The 15,874-nt window shown below is 39.0% G+C and overlaps 1 pseudogene; it reads right to left on the bottom strand.

Annotated features, from left to right (window-relative positions):
• Nucleotides 1-695: 695 nt before the first annotated feature.
• Nucleotides 696-15,874, bottom strand: part of LOC114034175 — a 25,565-nt pseudogene continuing 10,386 nt past the window's right edge.

Here is a 15,874-nt window from a genome sequence, read left to right as displayed (position 1 = left end):
CATAAATCGGAGTATAATTTTCTCACTTTATTTTTCTTTCTTTTTTTTGCAATATGGAATATGTTCTGCGTGATTTCACCTGTATAATTAATATCATTTTGCTTGCCTTCTCAGTGGGTGGGGGAGGGATGGAAAGAATTAGGAACTCAAAATTTAAAAAGAAAAGAGTGCTCAAAAATAGTAAATTAACTAGTAATTATAGTGCAAATATGTTTCAATGAGAAGATAAGGAACCTGGGTTTGAATTCTGACACTTTCAATGGTGTCATCTTTGTGATTTTGGGAAGGTGCTTCTTCTCTGCAGGCCTCAGTTTCCTTATCTGTAGAAAGAGGGGACTACATAATCTTTAAGGTTCTTTATTGCCGCTTTTTTGTGCAGTCACGTCCTATTTCTTTGTGACCCCACATTGCAAACTGTAGTGGTTTCCCATTCCTTTCTCCAGTGGATTAAGGCAAACAGAGGTTAAGTGACTTGCCCAGGATCACATAGTTTGTGACTGTCTGAGGCCATATTTGAACTGAGTTTCCCTAACTCTAGGCTCAGTACTCTATCCACTGAGCTATCTAGCTGCCTCTTTTTTGAATACTACAAAAATGTAATTATCTTTTAAAAATAATATAAAAAAAATTTAAAATGTGAAACAAGCAGGTGACTGAGGTTTTTACATTTTTTAAGTGTGGATTTTCTACTTCATTTAAAGTGTATATCTGTCAACACTGAATACCTTGACACAATTATCCTCTCCAAAGCTTGCCAACTGTAGCCATTCACTACAATCTGGGTCATCATGTCCAGCTCTTCTAGTATAATTCCTTTAGTACAGTTGCTTGTTTGGTTTTTTTTTTTTTGACAGTGATTGTAAGACTTTGGCTACCATTCCTTTCTATACATTTGGTCCAATCTGATGATACTGATTTCTGCTAAATCTTCTCTTGTGTATGCAAACAGATCTTTCCACACTCTAATCCCAATGCAACAATATATCTCCTGGCAAGGGTAAGCCCCAGGCTGACCCCGATGGCAGTGACTGCATGTCCTCCATCCAAGACTGAAGAGCCAGGGCCAACATCCCAGATGTGACGCTCTTCTGCAGAGCTGGCAGAGTTACACTCATCCTAGACTACAACCTTTTTGTCCTGACTCCCTGTGGAGAAATACCTGTTCTCAGGGCTCCAATCACAAGACCAAACGACTCTACTATGCACAGCTGTGTTTTTGTCTGGACTACACAGAGACTAAAAGCTGGTTCTGGCAGTTGTGAGTTTTCCTCCTGTCTTTTCCACAGTGACTAGTTTCTGTCTCTGGAAGCAGCTAGTAGGAATTTATCATCTGGAGAGAAGGCTATTTGGGTCACACTCAGGTGGTGGAAAAGTAAGCTCTGTAGCCGCTTCTAGGAGGCAGTACTCCAGAGAATGATAGAGACATGCTCCTTCTTAGTTGCCTTATGTGTTGAGGCAATCACAATTTGTGTTACAAGAAACACAAAAAATGTCATAACCATGTCCATATAGTTTTTTAAACTCAGGCCACAGTATATTTTGCAAAAGATGGTTCTCAGAAGGGGGTTCGATAAGTTTGAAGGGTTGAGAGCAAATGTCCTGGTACTGAAAGCCAATACTAACAAATTTTTCTTCTTCATCAGCTTATTGAGAAGTTGCATCTCCCTGAAAAATAACTCTGTTGGAGAATCCCAAAACAGGCACTTTTAGACCTTCTGGAAAGTCACTGATACTAGAAGGCAGTTTCTTTACTATGTGGCCAGTGATATTTACAGAAGTTCTCCACAAAGTTCCTTGGAGCAGAGAAGACTCCAAACACCTTTTCATCTGTTCCAGATACAAACTGTAACCAACCAATCATTACTAGGCACTTCTTGTCAAACCTCTGCATCTGAGCCTTTGCAATTTTGTGCCACGTTTTCTGTGAATCATCTTTTTTCTTCCATGGAGCAAAGAACTGGGTTGTTTGGTCAGCACTCACAGTCATGGTAAATTCTCTTTCTGGATCCCACCTTAGATCCTGTACACTATTAAAGCACCCAGAAATTATACCTTCTGGAGTCTTTTCTTTTGATTCAGCTGCATGGTATTTCCAAAGTTGCAGTGCTCCACGGAAAGCATGGGTTAGGATCATAGATCCTTCTGGTCTAAACTGGCTTCATAAAACCCCAGTGTGTTCCCATTCATTTCAGCTTCTCAGATCTTCTCTAGCCATTCTAGCCCAGAAAATCATGATTTTATCCAATGAGGTAGACAACAATCTCATTGGCTATTTGCATCACATCTTTGTAAAATGAAGGCTGCCAATGAACAGCATTTACCCAGTTTTCATGACCAGATAATACTATCTCCAGGGTAATGGCTTATGTTGCCTCAGCACTTTCATTTCTCATAGTAAAAATATTTTCCTTCAGCTTTATATCATCATCTTCTTGAATTTCTAAGGAAGTTGATTTTACATACCACTTCCAGGCCCTTATCAAGATGAAGCCATACAATGGTTTAAGGGTCCTATGAAGAAGTACTAAATAACATGTGAAGCTGGAGGAAGGAAAGAGCTCTAATTGTGAGGACAAGTGATGGCTCCATGGGCTAACTGCCATTCCAGCACAGACTGGAAGGATAGGTCATATTTAGAAAAGTAGAACTGGGTATTTGAGATAGCCTTGATCCTTAGGATTAGCATCACAGGTCTTCTCAATGCAGATGTCTGATTTTTCCAGCCAGAGGAAATTATCTTAGATTTAGAAGGCATCTTTCCCTTCCTGTGGGGCAATAAGTCAGATGCTAGAGTCTTGACTTGCCCTGAGAAGCACTAACTGGTGCAACACGACTTTGGTTTAACATACTTTGACTTGGGCCTATTAACAAGGAGTTTGATGTCTCTGGTCTGTTCTCCTGTGGCTGAGAAGAGCCCCCAGACACTGTCAACATGAATCCCTATGAACACCCACTGCCTGTTTGCGGAAACAACCTTTCATCACGGAATTTAATTCTTTTCTTTGTGGTTGCTCTCCTTCCCATGATGCAACGAGATGCTTTGAGCCAGAGCGCTGAATCCTTATTACTGTAAACTTGGTCGGACATGGTTAAGTAATAATATTATAGCTCTTGGCAGCTCAACACACAAAATGGTTTTGCATTGTTATTAATGTGCCTTGAAGGGCCCCTTTTGCAAAACTGTTATGTCCTCTTCTTCCTACATAAAACCGAAGCCCTGTATAAGAGTTCCCTTGGGAAACTCAAATTGATACAAGATGACTTTATGTGTTTTGTATTGCTCACTTTGAAGTGGTAACTAAGGTTTTATCTTCCCTGAACCACAGAGACATTTTTAACTCTTGCTTCTAACAGGCTCTTCGGTTGTTAGCTCTTTTGGGTTTGTTTAGGATTAATATTGAGGCTGTGGACAGAGGGCCAGCCTTGGAGTTAGGAAGACACAGGTTCAGGTCCTGCCTCAGACATATACTATGTGACAATAAGCTAGTTACTTAAACTGTCACTCCGCTAGTACTGGTCCAGAAAAACGAGCATGGGTTTCGAGGACTGTAATGCAAATCCTGTCTTTGATGCTAATTTCCTGTGTGATCATAGGCAAAGCACTTCACCTCAATGGGCCTCAGTTTCCCTACCTGTAAAGTTAACTGGTTGTACTAGATGGCCTCTGAGGTCCCTTACAATTCAACATCTTTTTTCCTATGGTACAAAGCTGCAGATGAGTTTTGGACTTTCCTCAGTGGAGGGAATTTCTGTAGCAGGAATTTCCTATACCCATGAAATCACAGATTCTGCCTAAAAATGAGGTTATGATTAGAATCATTTGTGAAGGCAACATGGTCAGATTTGAAATCAGGAACACCCAGGTTCAAATTTTGATTCTCATTACTGTTTATGGGCAAGTCATTTAACTTTCAAGACTTACTTCTTCCTCTGTAAAATAAAGATAATAATAGCTATAATATCTATCCCACAGAGCCATAGAAGACATTATATATAATGTGCTTTGTACTTGAAAGTGCTATATAAATGTCAGCTATTTTTATTATTGTTATAGGTTGGTAGCATAATGCAGACTGATGCTCTGCCGTTACTTGTATACTTCTGTTAAAAATGGTGCTATTCAAAAACTATCCACATGTCCCATCCTGATCCTGAGTTGGGGCTCCCTCCCCAGGACCAAGACTATCAGAAGATATATTTAGTGTGATCACATTGTCCTTATAAAGACTACTTGACTGTACACACCACCTGGTGTCTGTATCCTTAAGCCTAGCAAACTGCTTCTACCCATTTACCAGGGAGGGGTGGGCTAGTCATGCCCCATTCCTTGTTTCCCTGCATTGCCATGACTGTGGTATCACATTAAATCTTAAAGTCTATGGACTGGAACCTAATGAGAGGTAATATCCAGGAAGAGAATGTTTCAATGTTTTAATTTTGTTCTGATTTCGGTCATTTAATAAACACATTTATCCACCAGGTATCCAGTTACCACCTATTCTGAAGGGTTGAGACCTCTGTGTTCTTACAGGCTACACCCACAGTGTAGTTTACACTCTGACAGTTCCTACCACGTTGGAAAGTCTTCAGGATCAAGTCTAGCACCGACAGGTATATCTATCACCTGAGGACCAGGTAAGGTAATTTTGGAGCATTCTATTTCAGAGGGGTGGCCACCAGAAAGGCAATATAATTTTTTGACCACAGAATGAGAAATCATTCTGTTAGAAACAACTTCAGATGCCACGCAGTCCCAACTTGTTCCTTTCTATAACATGCCAGTGAGTGGTTGTCCAGTCCATACTTGGATAGTTTTAGAGAGGGTGAAACTAACTCCACTTCTGCCTCTCCCTTGAGGTAACCTATTCCATTTTTGGACATTTGTAAACAATTCCCCAACCCCCTTACAGGAGGTCCAAACCTTTCTCTTTGTTACTCCCACACATTGCTGTCAGTTTTGCTCTCTGATGGTAAGTCCTATAAGTCTAATTCCCTTTTCCACCTGGTGCTTCCCAAGTATTTGAAGACAGCTTCATCTCCCCCTTACTCTTCTCCTATCTAGGTCAAATGCCCAGCAACATATAAATATCATACATAAAAGTATGGATTTGCTTTATCCTACTGCATAGAGTAAGTACCATGATGGTGGAATAAGTCAACAAGCTCCTATTAAGCATTGAGTATGTGCCAAATACTGTGCTAAGTGCTGGGGATACAAAGAAAGAAGAAAAGGTCCCTGCCCTCAAGGAGCTCACATTCTAATGGGGGGAGAAAACATGCAAACGATTATGTAAATACAAGGTATATATTATGTATATTATGTGTTTTCTTTGAATGTTACAAGCATTTAAAGATTACTCTCACTTCAGGAACTGTAACAAAGTAATACAATTAAGCAAAATTAGTAATACAATGACTTCATTGGAAAGTTCATACAACATTTGACATCCATGGTGATACCCCCTGCCTCTATTAAAAAAAAAAAAGAACAGAAATCTCTCCTACTTTCCACCCCATGGGAAAATTTTTTTAAAAACTGGATTTTTTGTAACAAATATGCATAGTTAAGGAAAACAAATTCCCTCAATGACTATATTAAAAAATATATGTGTCTTATTCTGCAACCTAAATCCATCACCTGCTGAAAGGCTGAGTTAGGGGGAACCATGGGAGGATGGAGGAAGGATGGAAAGGTTTGGAAGAGCTGCTGTGAAGAATGAGATAGTAAGATGATATGGGAGTTATAGTAAGATTGCCTAGCAGCTGTGAGGGTCCAGTTGACATTGTGTAACATAAATTGGTAGTGGATTCAGTCAGAATGGTTTCATGATTTTTATCCATTTTCATTTAGCAGCACATGTGCCGGAATGAAGGCAGCAGATGGTGGGAGTGATCCAAGGCTGAGATCTGGCTGAGCATAATTGGCAGTATGATAAGGGGGCAAAGGATTCACAAGAGGAGGAGAGGGTAGGGTTGCATTGGTTCACCAAGGGGTTAAGATGAAAAAAAAATAAGAGAGAGGAGCTATGGTAGAGAAGATGGTCAGGGAGAAAATTAAGGGATCAAGGAATTGGAGGTCATGGTGTGGCCTTCATCCACAGGGTTTTTGTAAGGGAAAGCTGAGGGAGTGATGAAAAACCAATAGATTATGGTCAGATAAAGGAATTTCAGAATTCCTGAACATTGAGGTGGGATATTTGTGAATGATGGCAAGATCTAGGGTGTGATCACCTTTGTGAGTGGCTGAGGTGGGGTGAGGGAGTAGCTACTCCCCCTGAGTAGGTTGAGGAACTGAGTGGTGAGTGTATTTAAGGGAGAGTCAATATGTGTGTTGAAGTTCCCTAGTATGAGGAAAGTTGGGGAGGAGAAAAAAAATTGTGAGTCTGATGCTGAACTCACCAAGGAAGGAAGGGGAGTGACCTGGGAATCCGTAAATAACAGCTACCAAGATTTTGATTGGGTGGTAGATATGAAAAGCATGAACCTCAAGCGGAGAAAGATTACTGAGTGATAAAGGTAGGGGGAGAACCCGGAAGTGGAAATGGGGTGCAAGGAGTATTCCAATTTCCCCCTGCCTCAACTAATGAGCTGAGGAGAATGAATGAAGGTACAGCAAGTACTGGAAAGGGTTGGTCAGTGATTGCTAGAAGATGGAAGGGATGGGAAAAGAAAAGATTTAAGATGGAGGGAAAATTATTGCCTATAGAATAGGCTTTCCAGAGGGTACAGTGGAAGGGCTGGGGGAAGCTTGGTTGAAACTTTGAGCTGGGAGGGTTGAGGGGGATAGGAATGAGGAATTGTGTAGTGAGTAATGAGGTTTGAGTGATGATCTAGAGGAACTCAGAATCACTGGGATATGAAGGGTATAACCAGGTGGAAGAATGTTCATCATAGAGTAGAGTGCACCACTCCTCTTCCCAATGGAGGTTGAAGACTGGGGCTGGAGATTAGTGCAATATGAGAAGGAAGGCACATGGTCAGATGGTCAGAGGCCCAGCTTGACTACTCTTATTCCCTCCAAAGGCTAGAAATTAGGCAGGAAAAGAATACATCTGGAGATGAAAGTCAAACTTGCACAGTAGGAGAAAGAAATCCCATTCCCCATCAATGTTTCTTTTCCTCTTCCCTCAAAAGACAGACACAGTAGGTGATGCAAGGCCTGAAGTCAAAGGGTAGGTTGCTCTTTTCTTGTACTAGAGGTTCTACACATTCCAAGTGGGAGATTGGGCTGGCAGCAGGAGGTGGAAGTTGCCTAACATTGGCACAGATGGAGGTCATTGTTTTGGAGCTAATGGAAGAAGATTCCTGGCTTGGTCCCTTGTAGCCTTCCCTCAGGGGACACACTGTATGTATAGAATTATAGGATATGTATGTATATATGTATGTATTCTATAAATTGGTATTGATGAATATAGTATAAATCATTCTTGTGGTTTACTCACTTCACTTTGCATCATGTCTTTTTGAAATAATTTATTTCCTCATTTCTTACAGCGCAATAGTACTCCATCACATTTACATACCACAGTTTATTCAGCCATTTCCCAATTGATGGGCATCTCCTTAGTTTCCAATTCTTTGTTACCACAAAAAGGACTGCTATAAATATTTTTGTACATAAAGAATCTTTTCCTCTTTCTTTGATATTTTTCGGCATATATCTAGCAGTCAACTTGTATACCTGGGTCAAAGGGCACATACTCTTTAGTAACTTTTTGTGTATAACTCCAAAATACTTTCTAGGGTGGTTGTTCCCATTAAGAGGTCTACCAATAGTGCACCAATGTGGCTGTTTTTCTGCATCCTCTCCAACATTAACTGTTCCAAATCACTACTAATTAGAAAAATGCAGGTAGAACAGTTTTGAATTTCTACCACACACTCATTAGAGTGGCAAAGATTTTATACACACACCTATACATATATGTATGTATATATGTATATGTATATGTATATACATAGGTATGCAGACACCCCATGTAAATATGTTTTTATATATGTAAATATATTTATATATGTTCACCACATTCCATTCATTATATATTACTTTATATAGAACATTATGTTTTATATATATATATATATACATATGACATATATAACATTATTTTCCATTTACTACACATATGTATATAAATATCTATATTGATATGGATATCGATCTCAATATATAAGGTACTACTGGTGGGGGGACAAGGTGGGGGAGGTTTCCTACAAAAAGTGAGATTTGGGGGGGCAGCTAGGTGGTACAGTGGATAGAGCTCTGGCCTTGGAGTCAGGAGGACCTGAGTTCAAATCCAGCCTCAGACACATGACACTTACTAGCTGTGTGACCCTGGGCAAGTCACTTAACCCCGACTGCTTCACCAAAAAGCAAAAAAAAAAAAAAAAAGAAAGAAAGAAAGAGAGATCTAAGTTGGTTCCTGAAAGAATCCAGTGAATTGAGGAGGTAGAGGTGAGGAGGGAGAGCATGCCAGTCAAGGAAAAGGCACAGCTATGGGGATGGGGCATTATATTCAAGGAATGCAAAAGGATTAGTAAGGTAGGAAGGAACCAGGTTGTGAAAGGTTTTAAAAGCCAAACAGAGATTAACTGTTTACCTTGCCTGCCCTTAGCTCCAGCTCTGTATTATCAATTTCATTCAATTCCATTCCAAACTGATTCACTAGCTGTTCTCCTGTTTAAAAAATAAATACATAAACCACTGAATGAAAAACCTCTTTGGTTAATGGTTCAGTCAAAAATGAATATTTGTGCTCAATTCAATTTGGGGTTCATTAAAAGAATACAGTTTGATACTATTGGAGGCTTGCCAGTTCTGGTCCCTACTGAAGTCTTTCCACTTGGCAATTTAGAAGGTTTTATAAAAACAAAGGGCAGGATTCTGAATGGTCAATTATATTTTTACAGGAACTCGAATTAGGGGTTTGTGTGTGTGAGAGTGTGTTTGTGTGTGTTTAGTTTTTGCAACATCTGTGTGAACTTAATGTGAAAAAAACAAGGGCTTGGAAGTTTTAAAAAAAGAGAGAGAAAGCATTCCTATCCTGCATAATGCAATCATGAGATTTAAATAGCCTTAGAATCTGTAGCAGAGAGGAAGTGAAACACTACCACTAGGAAATGCATTATTCCAATGTCTTCAGGATGTGACACCAAATGTTGCAGGACTAATGGTACTTAAGATTTAGAGAGAAAGCCTATTAATGTTCCCAAAAGTGCCTTTCATGTACTTCATTTTTCTAATTATTTTTGCCCACTTTCTTCTCTCCAAAATCATTTCTAGGAATTAAATGATTTGGTCTGGGAGGTGCACTTCAGAATCCTGGCTCATGGCATTATCTTTCACTCTCATTTAGACATCTTTCCTTTTGAATGATTCCATAAGGGAAGAAACAAAGCCAAAGATCTTGTTCCCTGGCTGGTAAAGAATCATTTCAAGACCTAGGTCTAAAAGTCCATTTTAAGATAAGGATTCAAGATTAGGATAAGCTACTCCAAACAGTATTGCTTAAGAATGGACAATCACTGAAGGCCTGACTTGTGGCATTGTTACATTCCTGGAGTGTATCTTTTTAACCTAAATTTGACCATCCTCTAAACTTATATATAAGCTCTCAGCCCCATGGAGACTTGGGGACTAAGCTGGAATCTCTTCATAGTTCACTGGTCACTTCCCCTGATCCTGTAACTCTTGTGTTTTTCAGCAGCAAATGTGTGATACCTCTAGAATTCTAGAGTCTTGGAGCAGTGAGTCCTCTAAAAATACTGGGTTCCATCCTCAGCTGGAGTAAGGCTTCAGGGAACCTCTTCCCATGTAATAAGGTGACTCTGGAAGGACAAAGGAGGTGGTAAGGTCAAAGACAGAAGTGAGTAAAGCTTTTGCTTAACCTAGGCAGATAAAATCAAGGAGTGTCTGCTCTCCACTTATGAGCTGGGAGCTGCTGGTCATGCTCAGGCAGAAGAAACAACTGACAGAAAAAGAAAGCAGCATGGTACAATCTAGCAAACCTAGTTTCAGAGGACAAGAAAGAGTCTTTGAGGCTGGTAAAGCGAACAGAAGATATGTGAAAGGGGTCAATAGGAGAATAACAAAATGGTTGTCACTATGTTTAGCACATGAAAGCTCATAGACTTGGAGATGGAGGAGACTTTAGAGGTCATAAGCCCATAGATTTGGAGCCGGAAGGGACCTTAAAGGTCATCTGGTTCAACCCTTTCATTTTACAGGTGAAGAAACTGAGACCTAGATAGTGGAAGTGACTTAACTATGTTCATATACATAGTAAGTAGCAGTTCAAAGACTCAAACACGGATCCTCTGCTACCTAGTAAGTGTTATCTCCGTTATCCTATGCTGCCTACCTCTCCAGGGGGACTGAACCTAGATGCTTGCTTAGAAGAGCAATTTGCAGAATATAAGCAATTGATATGGGCACAGAAATCCTGAGAGATTTCTCTTATTTCTAAAATGCATGGTCATTAGCAGGAAAATGGGCTCCCCAGGACTTCTCAAGGGGGGACAAAAGTCTCTTACTGAGGCACTTGGAACTTCCCTTTGATCTTCCACACATGAAAGTGAGTTTGATTCTGGAGAAGAAAGGATAGGGCAGGGGAAGTTTATATAAGATGGAAAGATATCTAATGCAAAGAGACCATAATATTAGGAAGAGGGGCCTCAACTATCAGTATTGCTTTGAATAAGTGTGTGTATCATAGGTTTATAGATTTAAAGCTAGAAGAGACCTTAGAGCATATCAAGTCCAATTCCTTCATTTTACAGATGAGGAAAATGAGGCACAGAGAGATTAAGTGACTTGCCCATGGTCACAAAGCTAATCAGTGTCAAAAGTGGAATTTGAACGCAGTTCTTGTTGACCCCAAGTCTAGCACACTATATGCATACATATATACATTCTTTAGCAAGTAATATCAATTCATTTGTATTCATAAATGGAAGGTGGCACTCACAGTTACAAAAACCTTTAATAGCAATCATATTCTTATGCACATTATTAGAAAGCAATAGTATGTTGTTTACAAGAAATACATTTAAAAATGAGAGATACACACAGAGTTAAAATGGAGAGTTGGAGTAGAATTTATTATGTTTCAGCTGATGCAAAAAAGGCAGGGGTAGCAATTATGATTTCAGACAAAGTTATAGCTAAATTAGATAGAAGTAAAAGAGATAAACAGGGTAACTATGTTTTGATAAAAGGTACCATAGTCAATGAAGCAATATCAATACTGAACCTATATTAAATTAAAATGTCTTTGTACAAATAAAATGATTATAGCCAAGATTAGAAGGAAAACAGAAAATTGGGGGAAATTTTATAGGTAATTTATTGGATAAAGGTCTCATATCTAAGATATATAAAGAACTTTGTCAAACATATAAGAATAAGCCATTCCCCAATTGATAAATGGTCAAAGAATCTGAAAAGACAGTTTTACAATGAAGAAATCAAGACAATTTACAGTCATATAAAAAAATGCTCTAAATCATTATTGATTAGAGAAATTCAGATTAAAACAACTTTGAGATAAAATTTTACACCTACCAGATTTACTAATATAATAGAAGGGGAAAATGACAAATGTTGGAGGGTTCAGAAAAATTGGGACACTAATTCATTGTCGGTGGAATTGTGAACTGGTCCAGCCATTTTGGAGAGCAACCTGGAATTATGCCTAAAGAGTTGTTGAACTACCTATACCCTTTGACCTAGCAATACCATTACTAGGTCTATTTCCAAAGATGATTAGGGAAAAAGGAGAAGAACCTCTATATTTTAGAATGTTTATAGTAGCTCTCTTTATTGTAGCAAAGAACTGGAAATTTCAGGGTTGCCCATCAATTGGGAAATGTCTGAACCAGTTGTGGTATATGATTGTGATGGAATGCTACTATGAAATGAGAAATGATGAGCTCAATGATTTTTGAAAAGCATGGAAAGACTTACACAAAATAATGAAGAGCGAAATGAGCAGAACCAAGAGAACATTGTATATAATAATAGCAATATTGTTTTAAGAATGACTTCAAGCAAATAAATTATTTTGACTATTATAAATAACTCAAATGAACTATAAAGGACATATGAAGAAAGATGCTGTATGAATCCAGAGAAAGAACTGATAAATAGAAGTATGTATAGAATAATTTTACATATACACACACACATGCCTATTTGTATCTAAAGGTAGTCATCTAGAGAGTTGGGGTGAGGGAAGAAAAAAAAATAGGCTTACATGATAATTTTGTCATATATTTGAAAGGAATAGCAAGTTGGCCATAGCAGATTTGCAGTTTCATGTACAGTAGTCCTTTTATTGTGCCATGTTATGGAAATGCTTGTTTTATTTTATTAATTGAAAACAAAATAAAGGTTAAACTCTGTGCTAAAAAGAAAAGAAAAAGAAAACTCATAGCAGTATAAACCAGATACCATGAAATGGATTCCAGAGGTCATAGTTTAGGTAGCCTTGCCATAAGGTATGTCTCTGGGCCAGGCATTTAACCTCTCAGTTCCTCAGGTAACTCTATCACTAAGTTACAGAGTTGCCTATTTGTATCAGTGAAGAGCATTTTCATACTGGAAGTTCTATCAAACCTTTGAAATGATAGGTCCAAACCAGGAGCAGAGAAACAAACATGTATCTATACAGAGCTTTTATTTTTATTTTTTATTTCTACAAAAAACTTTTAGATATAACATCTCATTTAACTCTTAAAATGATCTTGGGAGGTAGGTACAAGAATTGATAGCCACATTTTACAAATGATGAAACTGAGGCTCAGGGAAGCTAAGTGACTTGTTTATGATCATACAACTAATAAATTTTCAGAGTTAGAATTTTAATTTCAGTTTTCCTGATCATTGATCATTAATGTCATCTTTGAATCCAGAGGACATACATCAAATGAGGCAATGAGATAATGTAGGAGAAACAATGAAAACCTTAAAGTGCTATATAGATGTAAGCTATTATTATAATTACATGATATTTCTTTATTTACCTATCTAGCATTTTGTCAGCCTTATCAATGAGGAAACAGTACTGAAGAATGATGCCTGCTGGTTCAGGCAGAGATCTCACACTAGTGTTTCACCTCTTAATCCTTTAAGGAATTTACTCTGATCTGGGAAGTGATGGAAGGGGGCTGATATGTCTCATAGAACTGCCCTCCCAGTTTAAGGGTGTGTGGACAACTAAAGCAAATTGGGAGTGGGGGTGGGGGTGGGGAGAAAGAGAGACAGAGACAGAGAAATAGGAAGAACAGAGACAGAGAGACAGTGAGAGAGAGACAGTCTCTGAAACAGAGGCAAAGACAGAGAGAAAAGAGAGCTATGAGACTATCTATCTTTGTCTGTCTCTCTGTTTGTCTCTCTCCCTTCCCCCTCATTTGGCTTAGCCTTCCACACATCCTTGTTAGGCAGGCAGTTCTATGAAACTCTTAATCACCTTTCTACCACTCCTCATGTTAAAACAAATTCCTTAGGGGATTAAGAGGTAAAATATTGTAGTGAGTTTTCTGAGAGAGAGACAGAGAGAGACAGAGAGAAACAGAGAGAAAGTGGGAGAGAGAGGGAGAAACAGAGAGAGACAGAGACAGAGAAAGAGATAGAGAGACAGAGACAGACAGAGACACAGAGACAGAGATACAAAGAAAGAGACAGAGAGAGACAGAGAGAGAGAGGAGGTTACTTATGAGATCCTTAGTGTTAGACTCTCAGACTGAGCATGTGTGTATAGATCATGGATGAAGTGGATCAGGATGAGTTTTATGTCACTGAATCTCAACCCTAACTGCAGACCCACCAGAGCTGACTTCTCCATTTCTTCTGTACTCCCCTTTTGACTGTGTTCCACATTTTCTGGGCATCTACAGTCTCCTCATGGCGCCTGGGACCCCCTCTCCCTGTAATATACATCTACCATGCCAGCCTTATTCTCCAGGTGATGAGTTTTGCCCAGGCATCCATTCTGGAGAGGGGCCCAGGCTGGCCAGCCTTCCTTGCTCACCCACTCCCCTGGTTATGCTTCTGACTTTCCAGACTACAGCACCATGCCTCTACAGCAGTACCTTCATTCTTCCAACACACTCTCTCCTCATTTCAGCTCCCATTTGTGTGCTAGCTCATTTCATTAGAATGTAATCTCCTTGAGGGCAGGAACTATCTTTATTTTTGCTTGTATTTGCTTAGCACAGTGCTTGGCACATAATAACTGCTTAATAAATATTTGTTCCCTTACTTTCTTCCTCTTCTTCCTCTTTCTCCTCCTCCTCTTCTTTTCCCTCCTCCTCCTCTCCCCCTCACCTTCAAAGAGTGTGTTTTTGTTTCCTGAATTTCCATTTCTTAAGATTTTATTTACCTTTATGTTCATCTTGTCTTTTCAAAAAAATATTTTAACTATTTACTAGCCTCTGTGTATTACTGCACAAATGCAGGAGAGGGAGGTAATATGAGCTTTCATGGGAGGGGATATAAATCAATTTTTCAATTTCTGTATATTTTGCCATATATTATCTGAAGGCTCAGAGCTATGGAAACAGAATCCTTGATTTACCTCTTTCTAGGCAACCATTTTTATGTATGTTCTATGGACCCTTTTGGCAGTCTAGTGAAGCAGATGGACCTTTTATCAAAATGTTTTTAAATTCATAAAATAAAATACACAAGATTACAAAGGAAACCAATTATATTAAAATACAATTATCAAAATATATATTACAACAACAAGCTCCTAGGCCCCAGTTTAAGGTGATAAATGAACACGTCAGCAACTTGCTTGGGGTGGGGAGGTGCTACTGTCCTTCTCATTATTTCCCACAGTTGGATCCTTTCTTAGAGGGGAGGAACTGTGGGAGTGACTAAAGATAAAGATATACCCAAGAGATGGAACTGAGATAGTGGCTGAGAAAGAGTTGTTCCACCCATACAAGATTAGAGGCCAGTAAGAGGGAGTGATAAGCATTATTCATTAACTAAGCATAGAAATATGCCATCTTCTGGGTGTCTGAAATAGTAAGCATCCCATTCCAGAATTCTGAGTTGGCCAAACCAAGCAATGCTACACATGGAAACCATCTTACCCTAAATGGGGGGGAAAAACAAACAAAAAACAAAACAGGAAAATAGGTTTCAATTGCATTAAAGGATTTGGGGTTAAATATGAGAAAATAAAACAAAAAGTATTTTATTGACAAGAACTCAGATATAGAAATAATACCAAGTTCACTCATGGCTTTTCTTCTTCATCTTTTTTCAATAATAGGCTAGACATCCCAGAGAGACATCCATGCACTCTCTCATTATGCCTTTCATATTCCTTTCTGCCTTACAAATCTCAATTCAGGTGCCAGGCCTTTATCAATCCTCTATCCCTCTGCCCTACCCACTCCCCAATCCCTGGACTCTTTTTCTTTTCAAAATTTCCTATAGTGATTTGTCTGGGTCCTCCTTTGCTGCTATCACACCTTCCCTTGTATTCTACTTATTTGTATGGAAGTAGAAGGTAAACTACTTGAGACTGAGGACTATTTAGTGTTTGTCTTTGTATCTTCAAAGCTTTGCACATAGTAGGTACTGTGTTAATGTTTGTTAGATTGGAGATATGGCTTAAAATTATATGACATGAAGACAGGGAAATAAAATCAAGTCACCTTGCAAAATCCTTTCCAGATCTGATTTTTGATGAAAGGTGATATGGTTCTGGTGCTAACCCTCTGCAGTTACTACTGCATGTCCTTTGTGAAAGGTCTTCTCTATAGGATCCTGCCCACTTGCCCTTGAGGACAGCTGGCAGAAAACAGGCCAGACACACACACACACACACACACACACACACACACACACACACACACA

The sequence above is a fragment of the Vombatus ursinus genome, unplaced genomic scaffold (assembly GCF_900497805.2).
Source record: "Vombatus ursinus unplaced genomic scaffold, bare-nosed wombat genome assembly UNPS02000255.1, whole genome shotgun sequence".
Taxonomy (NCBI): Eukaryota; Metazoa; Chordata; class Mammalia; order Diprotodontia; family Vombatidae; genus Vombatus; species Vombatus ursinus.
The sequence above is the reverse complement of the archived record's forward strand: the minus strand, read 5'-3'. Positions and strand labels throughout refer to the sequence as shown.